We start from the raw sequence: 15157 nt of genomic DNA, 5'->3' as shown, positions 1-15157 counted from the left end.
TCTGTTCCTGAATGTGGCCACCCTGCTGGGTGAGCCATGATGCTATCTCCTGTGGGCCCTTGCTGCTCTCCTGTCTGTACACACAGGCTACCTCATTTTCTGGGAGCTTGCCGGGACATTCAGACTGTACTCAGCACCTACAACTACCTACTGACTCCTACTGAGCCCAGTGGCTAGGGATTTTCCCCCTCTTTCTTTGGCTATGCTTCTATGACAGTAATTGGCACTTGCTAAGAAGACAGAGCGACATGGTAACATAAGCATCTATAACAACAACAAAAAGAACTTGTTTATGAAGAAATGTATCACCAAAACCTATATCTATTTTTACCAAAGACATTGAGCTTTGGTAACCAAAAATATCTCATAGTAAACAACAACTTTTTACTGTAAAATCATGACGCTTGTTTGATAATGGATGTTGGTGGACCATTGATGTAGACAGACAAAGTCCTAATATGTAGGTTTAACCTTTAACCTTTCCCCCAGAGCATAGAGACCCCCACAGTGTTCTCCTGTGGCTTGGCAATTCATCTCCCACTTCCTTCTCTAGGCCTCAGACACTTGGTGTCTGGGGACCCTACAGGACTTTAGAGTTAATGCCTCTAGCATTGTATATAGACAAAGTCTTGCATATGTATGTGACTAATTTTTTTGGGGGGTGTGTGTGTCTTGTTTAAACACATCTGTGAACTTGGCTGGATGAATACAGTTGGGAGATCTGGTGACAGGTACCAACAAGCAGTATCAGGGCTGCTGTAATACAGGGAGAAGGCATGGTTATTTAAAAATACTTTTTTGATTCAGAACTGGGTGTGGCGGAAGAACAGCAACTGTGCTGAGAACTGGAGGATGACAGAGCTATGATGCTGGAAGCTCTTCTTGACTCTGAAACAAGGCCTGCTCGCCAAAGTGCTCGCCAGTTGCACTTCTCACCCCCTCCAGGCCACCTATCCCTGCGCGTGTAGTATGAAACTGGGGCAGTGTGGGCAGGAAGCAGCTGTCAGGCTGCTGGAAAGAGTCCAAGAGGGGGCCATCCAGGGCCCACACGTTGGAGTGGCGCTGCTGCATGAACTGGTTGGTCAAGATAGCCTTCCATTCCTCTTTGCGCTGAGCCAGCGCCACGTCCAGCGGCGTGGTGCCCAGGATGTACCCATTCATCTCTGTCACAGCTTTCGTTGCCTCTTCTGGAGAGGAAAGACACACAGAGCCAAGCCCTGGGCTGGCCACCCTCTGTCATCAGCCTGGCACTGGTGATCGCTCCGTAGGGAGGAAACTCTTTCCTGTCTCTCAGAACCAAGTAGTCCTCCAGGTTCTTCGCATACCAGTTCACGCCCTGCTAATGGTTCAGCCGGTCCTGCTCCATCTGCTGGAACCTTCGCTTGAGCTCATTCTGCCGCTCCTGGGCATGGCCCACATAGAGCCGCTGCCCGCCAACCTCCTTCCCGCTCTGTACAGCCTTCTGCTTCTCAAAGGTGACAAAGCCAAAGCCTTGGGAGTGGCCGCTATCGTTGCTCCTCGCCTTCACACTCAGCATCTTCCCAAACTGGGAGAAGACTCCTCCAGGCCCTGCTCGTCTATGTCCATCTGTGGGTTCTTCAGATAGATGTTGGTAAACCCCACGGCCTGAGCCCCAGCTCCGCCTCCCGTTCTTGTCAAGGCTTGCAGGGGCTAAAGAGGACTTTGCGGTCATTCAGCCGCATCCCATTCAAAATGCTGATGGCCTGCTGCGCAGCCTCACGGGTCTCCACATGGACAAAGTCAAAGCCTCGGGAGCCACGATCCTCACATACCACCTTGCAAGACAGGATGTTCCCAGCGGTGGAGAAGGTGTCATCCTTGTTGTCAAGGGACTCCTCCGGGTTCTCCATGAAGATGCTGCCCACACCCGACTTTCCAAGTCCTGGGTCTCGCTGGGACCACACGGTGCAGTTGGCCTTTGATAACCTCCAAGTTCATGTGTCCGGTGTCCGCGCCGCATCGGCCGATGCTGGAAGGTGATGTAGGCGCAGCCCAGCGAGGGCCACGTCGCGGCTCACGTTGATAGATAAGGAGGGCCCGGCAGTGGGGAGCATAGCCTCGGCCCCCTCGGGGTGCAGGTCGTCCATGTAGAGCGAGGCAAGTGGGAAGCCGGGCCGCTGGCGTTCTTGGTGGGCGGCGGGGGAGATCAGGAGCCGGTGCCCGCGTGCGTCACCCGGGTGGGAACCTGGGCGGAGGCGGCGGGGCGCAGGAGACAAGGGACTCTCCTGTGACTAATTTTTAAATACATAAGGAGGGAAAGATTTAAGTTCATCGGTTTGGGGATATAAAACTTAAGCTATGGCAGAACACATAAAGGATTCCAATATGTTTTGAATAACCCATTTATTCTAGAGCATCTGGCAAACATAAACTTGGAAATATGGAAGAACCTCCATGTTAACAATGGCCACTTTCCAAAGAGCTGTAAGGGACATAGATTTAAAAACAACAACAACAAAGCACAAACCACAGTCATCTGCCACAGAAGTAATGACGGCAGGAATCATAAAGGCTGGTGATAATGAGCGGAAGGCTATGCCTTTAAGTCCTGCCAGGGAAAGCCAATTCAATGAAACGAGGGTTTAATTAGAAAAACAAAGATGACTTTCACTTCTATTTTTAATTTCGTGGATGAAAAGTAAGCCTCAGAAATATGAAAGAACCAAATAAAGGCATCAAGTAAGAAGAACTTAAACTTCTTTTCTTCTCCTGGTTTGTGAGGGGCTGGGGAGTTTGAGAGCAGAAGATCGTTTGGCAAGCAATAGATAAATATCAGCAAACTGAAGTCGTTGACTTTGCCTTAAGTGGCAAAATGCATGATGAAGACAAGGCTGAAGGAGTCTGAGTTGTATATAAACATGGAGGCAATTATTGGTCTTATTTATTGGCTTATAAAGCACATCTTGCTTAATAGAAGGTGCTGTGGTGGAAAGCAGAATGTCTATTAAAATCTCAAAGTGGAGACATTCTGAGAGCTGAAGTCCTGAGAGCTGAGAGTATTTCTAGGTACTTCAGAAAAGAAAAGATTATATGAAGATCTATAGGTATGAAAGAGTTTCACTAAATAAGGATTCTAATTTCAAAGTGAATGCTGGGCCATGTGCTCAGATGGTAATAATGTGTTGAACGTAAATAAAGAATTTAGGCGAAAGCATGAAAACAAATTAAGATATTTTAAATCTAATTTATTATTCTTACATTATTTTTAAACTTTTTTTTTCTGGGTGAGGGATGGTGGGGGGTTGGGGAGGATGATGAAAAGAGTTACAGAAAGAGAAGTGCCACAGTGGTTAAGTCAAAATCAGTTAGTGCAGAGAAACTCGCTGGGAGGTCTATCATATTTTTTTACATTTGTAATAAACCCAAAATTGTATTGGTCTTCTTTTTTCCCCCTAAACTGGCAAGTTTATGTGGCTGTATTTATCTATACCAGGTCTGAGTGGGCATACACGCAAACCAAAAAGTTCAAAAAATTTTTTTTGTCTGTCTTCAGGACATTTTAAAACTAATTTATTTAACTCTACATCATCATTAAGAAATATTATTTAAACAGAGGCACAGTCTACTCTTTGAATATCCTACCCTGGAACTAAAATTAGCAACAAAACCCATGAATTTCAACCATTCCAAGTTTTGCATCCAATCGTATTAACCTTTCTACCAGTTTTTCCTGCTCAGTTTAATCTGATAGCCCCAAGAGATGGGTTCTGAAGGAATGCCTGAGCTCTTGGGGAAGGAAGTGGTTAAGAAGGAAGAAGTACATTTCTTGGCAGAGTTTCTGAGCATGCAGTGATCTTGCTCAGGGCTGGAGTAGATAGTGCCTAATATCAATATGTCTAAAAGTATAACTTAGAGGTGTCAAAAGGCTTACCAGCTCTAAAGTACCTATGTTCTCACCATAGTTTACTCATCAAGGATACATTTGTTAATTAAACATTTTGGTGAGAGAGGGTACCTATCTTGTGCAGAGTTTGTGTTTGGCATTTATGGAAGGTTGGGGGTGGGGTGGGGAATAAGACATGGCCTTTGATTTCAAGAACAGATCCACCTCACATTTTCCAGGCCCTGTCAAGAATGCAAATGGAAGCCCCCATACCATATGTCTAAATATTTTAAAGCCATAAATTAAATTTTTAAACAGCTTATTGAGATATCTTAGATATACAAAATTACGTATATTTAAGGGATACAGCATAATGTTTTGGTATATGTCTATACTGTGAATAGATCACTACAATTAAGCTAAATAACTTTTTCATCACCTTTACATAGTTACTACTTTGCATGTATGAGAGAGAAAGAGAGAGAGAGAGAGACTAAACAAAGAAGCTAAGTCTAAAATGTAAATGGGAATGTTAAAAGGTCAAAAATACTCATGACAATTTTATAGATAACAAAGTCGAAAGATTTACACTAGTGGATATCAACGCATATCATAAATCTACAATTAATAAAACAATATGGTATTCAGAAAAGGAGAAAAAAATCAAGAGAACATTGTAAAGAATTAAAAAGCAGGCCCATACCCAAAAGAACATTTGATTTGTGACAATAATGGTCCTGCTCAGAGTGAGGGAAGGGCAGCCTTTCCAATAAGTCAGTGGTTCTCAACCTTCTGGCCCTTTAAATACAGTTCCTCATGTTGTGACCCAACCATAAAATTATTTTCGTTGCTACTTCTTAACTGTAATGTTGCTACTGTTATGAATCGTAATATAAATATCTGATATGCAGGATGGTCTTAGGCGACCCCTGTGAAAGGGTCGTTCGACCGCCAAAGGGGTCACGACCCACAGGTTGAGAACCGATGCAATAAGTGATGATGAGTCAATTGGCTAACTACATATGGAACTGAATGAAATTGCATACCCAAACGTCAATTCCTGGTAAATTGTAGATCTAAATGTGAGAGGTAAAGCATCAATACTTTCAGAAGATAGCATGGGAACATCTTTCTGAACCTTAGGGATGAAAAGCTATTTTACAACAACATAAAAGCACTAACCATGAAGAAAAATATTTATAAATTGAACTTTATAAAAATTAAGTTCTGTTTATCAAAAACATTAACACAGTGAAAAGTTAAACCAGAAGACATTTTCTATACATATATCTTGCTGGATTCATATCCAGACTATATAAAAAACTCCTACAAATAAGAAAAATACAAATTACACAATAGAAAATGGGCAAGAAATTTGAGTAGGCACTTCACAAAGAGAATATCCAAATGGCCAAGAAATGTGAACATGCGCTAAACCTGTTAGTCATTAGGGAAATACAAATCAAAACCCCAATGAGATATAAAAACACATTCACCAAAATGGCTAACATTTTCTAAATGATTATCAGTATCAAGTGTTGGTATAAATGTAGACCTCTTGTACTTTGGTGATGAAAATATAAATTGGTACAACCACTTTAGAAAACTTATTTGTAGTGTATATTAAACCTGAAAAAATCTTATTCAGAGACCTAGTAATGTAACTTTTAGATATATAACCACCAGAAATGCATACATATGTGCATCAAAATAATGGACAAAAATGTTTAGAGCAGTATTATTTGCAATAGTCCTAGGTTGTTCATCACTAGTAACAAGGATAAATATATTTTTGTATAGTTATACTATGAAGTGATGTTCAGCCATGAGAATGAACTACACTATATGCAACAGTAAGGGTGAATCTCATAAATATTATATTGCATGAAAGAAGGAAAAAGAAAAGAGCACATTCTATTTTATAAGTTAAAAAAGACCCAAACTAATCTAGATGTTTGGATATGGCTACTTTTGGGGTAGAGGAGAATGAATGACCCAAAAGAGGCCATGAGGTGGGTGTCTGGATGCTGACAATGCTCTACTTCTGGATCTATGAAGGTCACTGTGTAGAAATGTATCAAGTTGTATAGTTATAATTTATGTAGTTTGGGGAAACATTAAATACTTTGAACACATGTGTTTAAATGCTATGAAGAAGCCCTGGCCAGTGTGGCTCAGTTGGATGAGCATTGTCCTAGGCACCAAAAGGCTGCTGGTTCAATTCTCATCAGGGCACATGCCCCAGGTTGCAGGTTCAATCCCCGGTAGGGTGTGTGCAGGAGGTAGCCCATCCATGTTTTGCTCTCACATCAGTGCTTCTCTCTCTCTCCCTTTCTCTCTCTCTCTCTCTCTCTCTCTCTCTCAAAATCAATTTAAAAATGTAAAGAAAAATAAACAGCGATGAAGTAGAGAACAGGTTGGAGAAGTGAGGGAGGGGCGGGTCAGGAAAAGGCTTTCTGAGGAAGTGATACATGAGGTGAATCCTGGAGAATAAGAATAAGGCCCACAGCTGGGGGAAACTGTGCTCTCTGCAAAGGTGAGTGCATTTCCTCACTGTCACAGATACAAGGTAGTTTTCTGCTTAATTCATCTTTGTCATCTGTCAAAGAGCAAGGCTCCATGACACAAAATATCCATTTGGATGGATGAGGGACTAGGGAAGACTCAGAAATAGGAGATACTGTCTGGGAAATGGACATGTGTAGGGAGGAGAAACCTAAGAAGGGAGAGCCCTGACTGAAGAGGAGAACATGGGAGAGATGACAAAGGAAAAAAGGAGAATAATGAACCCAACCTTGGCTTCCTTCATAACCAGGAAAGAAGAAAGCATCTAAAGTTAGTTGCAAAATATTTAGTTATGTGTGTGTGGACAACATACATGTGTAGATCTATTGATGAGTTCACATGAGCAAATCCACACGAGGGAGCTGAGTGGACAGAACATGCATAAGTCGGGGGTTTAGAAAGGAAAGATGGAGAGGTGGGGGCTCCATTAATAAAGATAATGTGAAAATCAGATACATAAGTTTGTGTGACATCTTCAGGGGGAAAATTAATCATTTTATAGACATTTGTCACTTTTTAACCAAATTAGTACATGCACAAAAATTAAAATTCAAAAGCCTTCGGGCCAAAAGGGGAATGCAATGAAGATGAAGCAAAGTCTCCTGGAAGCCTTCCTAGGTTCCGTAATGGATATTATGAAGGAATGAATTACAGTCACATTCAAAAACCATGACAACGACAACAAAATCATACTGACCTTCAGTCACATTTTTGCATTATTTAGAAAGCGCCTGATATGTTGCTCCCCTGCATAAATAGGACTTTCATACACATCTGGAGTATAGGTGTGTTCATGCTCTTAGGCTAGAAACTTTATAGACAGAAGAGAGTGAAGATGCCAACCTTCTGAGCATCATAGCAACACAAAGACTGACAGGTTCACACACAGCTAACTGCGTGGTGTTTGAGAGAAAGCCAGTGTAATTAACCAGTCCTCCCAATTGTTACTTCAGGTATGTGTTGTCCACAAAAAAGGTTCAAAATAGTCAGATTCGTTTGGTAGTAGAAATAGTCTGAAATAGGAAAATACAAAATCCAAAGACAGCTCACGGAGTTCTAAAATTATCACTATAAAATTTACTTTTGCAGGTGTGAGCCAGATGCTGTAAGGTTATTTTAAGGTACTTTCTCTTCTGCAGAGACTTTCCTTTCAACATAACCTCAAGGATTATATATCGATGATTCACACTTGTGTTGAACACACTCCAAATTGCCTGAGTAGGAGTTACTTCTAACAAAAATCAAACGAAGGCTTTTGAAGATTTATTTGACTGGTGTTTTCTTAGGAGTCATTTATTTTCTAGCATTTCAGGGGGCAAACATCTGAAAAATTAAAATATAGTGGGACATTGCAATCATTAAAAAGTAATCAGTGATAATTAACTGAGAGCTTTTAAAGCAGTAAAAGAAAGTCATAATACATTTTTATTTACAGAATCCTTATTGCATGAAGTAATATTCAGCTCATTACAATAAAAGACTTTCTCTTGGGGCAAACAGGTATGAAATAGCTGGGAAAAGAAATTTGATATCGTAAAATATATAAATGACACACCCCATTGTCTTCAGTAAACGTACATATGTATAGCCTAGACATAACAAAAAAGATTAATAAATATATACTATACATTTATGGTAGGGTTGAACAGAGATAAATTACATTTTATTACACTATAGGTAAAACTAGAGAAATATTTGGACTTCTTTCCCCAAATTTCCCACTAGGCCTATGTCCAAAAAATAAATGTTAGAAAAATGCAGTGTACATTTATCATATAGGACACATAAAACTGGGAGTGAGGCTGTGACAGGGATCTGTATGTCACAACAGGGGGACGTCCTGGACGTGCACTAGCATAGCCTTTCCGGGAAGAGTGATGGGGAAAACAATTATCTAGGGCTGAGGCATTTTTCTAGGCTAATTGGGATGTGACGATATTGTAGTAGAATCCTCCCTCTGACTGTTCTTACTAGTTTCCAATGACTGCAGCAGAGAAATTTCACCTTGTGGCTTTCCCTTCGCTAGGAAACGACGTGTCTCAGGGGAATAGCCATGGCTCTCAGCTAATTTCATCCCTGCCAGTGATGCATTTGCCAGACATATCCTGGGGAGAAGCATCTGTAGGCTGCCTACCACGCAGTTATCATGACTCATTAGACACAATCTCTGGAACCACACCCATGAAGACCCTCCCAAGATACACACCCCACCCCTACCTGACCCCTCTCCCCTTTATCATTTCTCCATCTCTGCTGCCTCTCTATCTAGGGCTCTTTCTCAGGTTTCCTTTCCCAAACTCTCACTCTGTTATTCTTTTCTCATCTCCTAGCCATCTTGTTGTCATCCTCTTTGTCTCTATTTCATCCTCCATCTCTTCTACTTCTTTTATCCTACCTTCCTGTCTATTTCCCCTGTCCCTCTCTCATCTACTTAGTGTATTCTTTGGGGATGAATGCCTCTCTGAGCATATTCTCAGCTGATTTCAACAGCTTTCCTCAATGTCACATCTTTGTCCCACTACACACCTCACTCTTGGTCCAAGCTGAACCCTTGAATTCCAAACACATCATCCCCTTTAGGAAGTTAGAGTGGGTTAGACAGGTAGATACCTTATAGAAAATCAACTTCCTATTGATTTATTGCTATCAGCAACACATTTAGGCCAGAATTTCAAGGGCCTTGCCTTTTCAGAGTTTCCTGTTTTTAAGGCTTCTGTTTGATTTATGCTTAAAGCCAGTAAATTGTTTCCTTCAAAATAGGAGGCCAAAAGCTAATTTTATCTCATTAAAATGAAGGCTGTTCCTTTGAAAATCTGGCCAAAAATATTGGTGGAATTGCTCTATTCATCAAGGCTCAAAAGACCAAGAGAATGCACATCTTTAGGAGGAAGAAAAATGACAGTGTTGTGGCTACAATCTAAATGATTGAGGTAGATGTCAGAGCCAGCAACTGATATCACTGTGATGAGTTACTAGGGCCTGCATTTCAGAGATGAAATGGCTGAGGAAATTAAGCCTAAAGTACGCCAATGCATCATCTCCCTGCTACTGTTTTATTGTCTGTGGGAAATAGTTCAGAGTCAGACCCCAGGAAAGAGGGTGCTTGGAGTTCTGTTGGTGGGTGCTCTGCTCATGGAGTGAATGGGAACATGGCTCCATACACCACAACCTTGGAATGTAGACTCCCTCAACCCCCAAATAATATTAACAACTATACGATAATGAAATCTGAGCCCCTGGATTATGTGCCCACTTTCCCCTTTTTTTCAAAATGCTGTTTGATTCTTACACTGTGAATTCTCTTACGATAAAAGTGGGAGTTAAAAATAGTGCTTATCTTTGTTGTCCTTGACAGGATTTCAAATGAAGCCAAATTCTCTCCTCCTGCTCGAACCAGACAAGAAGTTATCGCCTTCATGTTTCATTACTGAATCCTATCAGCTGTTTCATGATTCCCAATTCAGCGTGTGGACATGGGGTTCTTTCTGTGATTACCCCAAATTAGAGTTTACATTATCTGCTTTCTTTCAGGTTTTCTTATTGGATGAAAGAAGCATACTTGGCATTCAGTGGAAACTATGATAATGAAAATGACCCTAGCCAGCCATCCTGGCACTAAAAATATGTGGTTTTCTAATTACAAAAAAGGGAGGGGAAAGCCATTAAGACAGATTAAATCTTTATCTCTTAATGGGCAGCAAGCTCAGAGTTTCCTTGTCTGAAGGGTGTCCTCAAATCAATGGTTGCCTTTATATTAGAGTCTAAGGAATCTGCTTTTGTTACTTGACAAATTCAATAGAAATTTCTAGCAATATAAGAAATACTTTGAAGTAGGTAAGGGCACAATCTGAAAATGAAAAGAATACTAGTTAATTGTTTAAAGTGCATAAATATTTATCTTCAAGTATGCGTGTGCGTGCGCAGACACACACACACACACATCTCATAACATTTACATTTTCCCAAATGATCATAGAATATTCACATTGAAGAGGATTTTAGAGATCAACCAGTGGTTCTCAAGTTTAGCTTGCATCAGAAACACGGAGAGGGCTTGTTAGAACACAGTGGGTGGCTTCACCCCCGAGTTTCTGATTCAGCAAGTACAGGTGATGCCGCTGCTCTGGCAATGACACCGTGAGAACCTCTGACCCGTGCCAACCCTCTTGATTTACAAACTAGAACCTGCACTTTCAATACATTGCCCAGTACTAAACACCTTGGGAGTGGATGAGGTAAGAAAAGAACCTGGCTGTCTTGCTCCTAGTTTCAGTCTTGGTCTTCTACAGCACTGCGTCTCAAACTCTAATGTGCATGCAAATGACCTGTAGAAAGAATTTGTGATTCAGTAGGTCTGGGCTGAGACCCTGTGGACACATTTCTAGCGAGCTCCCAGGTGCTGTCCTTGAAGCTGGACCACAGATATGCTTCGAGTAGGAAGGTCCTACACTGTGTTATAATAGTGTTGTCTTTTTTATGTTAATTACTTACACTCAAAAAACGTAGACCAGATTTTTTTTATAATAAACTTTATTTTAGAGCAGTTTTAGGCTCACAGAAAAATTGAGCAGAAAGGGCAAAGATTTCCCATATACTCTTCCCACCACATGCACAATCTTTCCCACTATCAGCATCCCTCACCAGAGTGAGACACTTCTTACAATTGGTGAACCTACATCGATGCATTATCACACAAGTCCATAGATTGCATGTGGGTTCACAATGATCCTTGCAAGTTCTATGGGTTTTAACAAACGTATAATGGCAGGTGTCCATTATTATAGTATCAGACAATATAGTTTCACCACCCTAAGAATCCTGGGTGCTCTGCCTATTCACCCCTTCCTCTCGCTAAGCCCTGGCAACCCTGATCTTTTTTACTGTCTCCATTGTTTTGCTTTTTTTAAAGAAAGTCATATATTTGAAATTATACAGTATGTAGCATTTTCAGTTTTACTTCTTTCACTTAGGTTCCTTCATGTCTTTTCATGGCTTGACAGCTCATTCTTTATAGTGTGCTGTCACAGGTGTTAGTACAGCTGAATGACATGCCATTGTCTGGATGCACCACAGTTTATCCATTCAAATGTGGAAGGACAGCTTGGTTGCTTCCAAGGTTTGGCAATTAGGAATAAACATCCCTGTGCAAGTTTTCCTGTGGATGTAAGTTTTCAACTCCTTTGGGTAAATACCAAGGAGTGGGATTGCTGGATCAGATGGTCAGAGTATGTTTAGTTTTATAAGAAATGGCCAAACTGAGTTTCAAAGTAGCTGGAGCATCTTGTACCCCCACCAGCAATTCATGAGAGTTCCTATTGCTCTCCAGTCTCACAGCATTTGGTGTTGCTCAGTGTTCCAGATTTTGAGCATTTTAATAGGTGTTTAGTGATATCTCATTATTTTAATAAGGTCTTTTACCCATTTTCAATCAGTTGTGGGTTTTTATTTTGAGTTTCAAGAGTTCTTTCTGTATTTTGGATATTAGTGCTTTATAATGCATGCCTTTTGCAAATGTTTTTTCCAAGTCTGTGGCTTGTCTTCTCATTTTCTTGATAGATATTCTTTTTTTTGTTTTTTTTAAGGCAAAGGGCCTTATTCATTTCTTGCTTAGGTTTTTATTCTTTCATAAGTTTAAGCTTTACTGATTGGCACTAATTATATATTATGAAAGTATGTGAATTATTAAAAATATATTTTAAACTACTATTTTATTATTTCAGGAGGAAAATGTACTCTGAATATACTGAGCATTTTTATGGATGTGTTAAAACTATTTTAGTGAATAGTTATTAAATAGCCATTGCTAGCTTGTATATCTACCCATTCATTCAAGGGCATTTATTACAAGTACTTTTCCTGTGCCTGAAACTTGGAACATGAGAGTCATAAGACCCAGTCTCTGCCATCAAGTCTAGTCAGGAAGGCAAGTGTAAAATGAAGTGCAGAGTGCGCTGTCGTAGGTGTTAGCACAGCAATACGTACAGGAATGGAACGAGCACTGGAGGGAATGAGTGTTTAAGGATGACTTTCCAGAGGAGGTGACTTCTAAGCTGGATATAAAAATACACTTGGGAGTTTGACAGATTTTGAGAGGGGGAAGGAGGGAGAGACAGACATTCCAGACGGAGAAGTCATAGAACTTAAGACTAGAAGAGGAAAGGCCTGAGGAGGAAGCACCGAGGAAGGTTCACATTTAGGAAGGTGAAGGAGGAAGAGAAAGCAAAATAGAGGGAGGGCATCTTCAGAGCTAATTTCTAAAATGAAATATAATTGTCCACACTGGCTAGGGTGCACACCAGCTTCTTATCAGCTAAGAAAACCCAACACATTATAGTTCAAGAGGACTAATTGTTAAGGCAAACACACTGGCTAAAACTCCAGGGATTCATATCGATTTAAAAGTTGTAATTTTAAAAACATTATCCCACTTAAGCAATTAAAATGTAAGCCAATATATCTGGCCCTGGCCAGTGTGGCTTGGTTGGTTGTGTCCTCCTGTGCACCAAAGGCTCACTGGTTCGATTCCGGTCAGGGTACATGGCCAGGTTGCTGGTTTCCGTCCCTGGTCAGGGTGTGTACGGGAGACAACTGATTGATTTTCCTCTCTCACATTGATTGATTCTCCTCTCTCATCTCAATGTTTCTCTCTCTCTCAAATCAATAAAAAATACAATGTAAACCAATATATGATCATCTATTTTAAGTGAGATATGTTTTTAAGCAATCCAATAGAATAACATCAATTTGTTAGACTGCGAGCTTTAGGAGGGCAGGGAATTTAAGTTCATTTCATAGTCTTTTAAATGTTAACTAATATTTTTACTTCTATTTTGCCCTTTAATTCTTTTAAAACTTATATGTTTTTAAAGAAAGGTCTTCTTTTCTTTCTACATTTATTCTCAGCCTAGCTGAGTTGCAAACCCCTGCTCTTTTTGGCAGCTCACTTCTCTTTAGGGAGCGATCTTTCTCTGACTCAGACATTTCTGCCTTTTCCCCTCTCTTGTGTAAGACCTCTACCTAAATTTTCCAGCTATATTTAAGCTAAAATATCCCTTCTTTCCTGTGTGGGTAATTCATTTCTTTCTAGTTTATTTTCTACTCTGCAGTTTCCCCGTCCTTCCTTGAGAGAAAGACCTTTTATAGAACTTTGTTAGCTCAACGTATCTGTGCACAGTGATTTAGAGTTATGTTGCAAATTTTCCTCAAATATGACTTTTTAGATTAGGAGAGAATACTTGTAAATACCCAGACTCTCTTCAAATGGAAACTTAACCTATTATCTGCCAATTAACTGATTTTTCTGTTTTCTTTCTAAACTTCTGTCACCATGAATAGTTAAATCCTAAACATTGTTACCAATTTAAGAATTATTCAGTATTTAACACAGTTAATTCATACCTATGGACTGCTATCATGTAAACTCATAAATTGTTAGATTTTAAAATAAAAAGTATAAATGTAGAAAAATAAACTCTTGATACCATTCATCAAAAGGAAGAAAATAATAAAGATAAGAGCATTAATCAATGAAATTGAAAACAGAAAAACAATAGAGAAAATAAATGGGACAAAACACTGATTCTTTTTTAAAAAAATCAATAAAATTGATAAATCTCCAACAAAACTGACAAAGATAAAAAGAAAGAGAAGATACAAATCACCAATATCAGGAATAAAACGGGCTATCAAAACAGATCCTGCAGACATCAATGATAAAGGAATACTACAAACAACTTTATGCTCATAAGTTTGACAACTTAAGAAATGGTCTTAAAAATCACATGCTACTAAAACTCATCCAAGATAAAAATAGGCAGCTGAATAATCCTACAAACACCAAATTGAGTTAATAATTTAAAAGCGCCTGAAAAATAAATCTCTAAGCACAGATGGTTTCACTGGAGAAATCTACCAAACATTTAAGTAACTAATACCAATTTAACACAATCTCTTCCAGAAAAACAGAAAAGGAGGGAACATTTTCCAGGTTATTTTATGAGGCTTCTATTGCCCTGATACCCAAATTAGATAAAGACAATACAGAAAAAGAAAACCAAAGGCCAATATTTCTCATGAACTTACGTTAAAAAAATCCTCAATAAAACAGCAAATCAAATTTACAAATGTGTAATAATATTTATATACCATGACCAAGTGGGACTTATTCCAGGTATGCAAGGCTGGTTCAACATCTGAAAATCAATCATCTACCATATCAACAGACTAAAGAAGATTATATGATTATATCAATTAATGCAGAAAAGGCATTTGACAAAATCCAACTCCCAATCATAATAAAAACCCTTGGCAAACTAGGAATAGAGGGAAAACGTCAACTTGATAAAATGTATCTACAAAGCACCTATTGCTAATGTCATACTTAGTAGTGAAAGACTCAAGACAAGGATGTTCATTCTCACCTTTTTTATTCAACATTGTAGCAAAAGTTCTAGCCACTGCAATGAGAAAAGCAGGAAGGAATGGAGGGAGGGAGGGAGGGAGGAAGGAAGGAAGGAAGGAAGGAAGGAAGGAAGGAGAAGAAAGGATAGCCATCAGATAGGAAATATGGTCTGGTGGGGGGTCGAGTTTAAGGATAACAGCACTGGAGTACTAGGGATGTAAGCGGTTTCCTAGTGGTATCTAAAGAAAAAGAGAAATTAATACTCATTATCAGAGAGCAGTGTTATTAAGAGTAGATCTTTACCAAAGTCAGTGTGAAGATATATCAGATATAACTTACTTTCACTT

General features: G+C 39.7%; 1 pseudogene; it reads right to left on the bottom strand.

Moving 5' to 3' along the window:
• Nucleotides 1–861: 861 nt before the first annotated feature.
• LOC102256723 lies at nucleotides 862–1959 on the bottom strand (annotated as a pseudogene).
• Nucleotides 1960–15157: the final 13198 nt, after the last annotated feature.

This window comes from Myotis brandtii, unplaced genomic scaffold (assembly GCF_000412655.1).
Source record: "Myotis brandtii unplaced genomic scaffold, ASM41265v1 scaffold1076, whole genome shotgun sequence".
Classification (NCBI taxonomy): Eukaryota; Metazoa; Chordata; class Mammalia; order Chiroptera; family Vespertilionidae; genus Myotis; species Myotis brandtii.
Note: the sequence above shows the minus strand (reverse complement) of the source record. Positions and strands in the feature narration are given on the sequence as shown.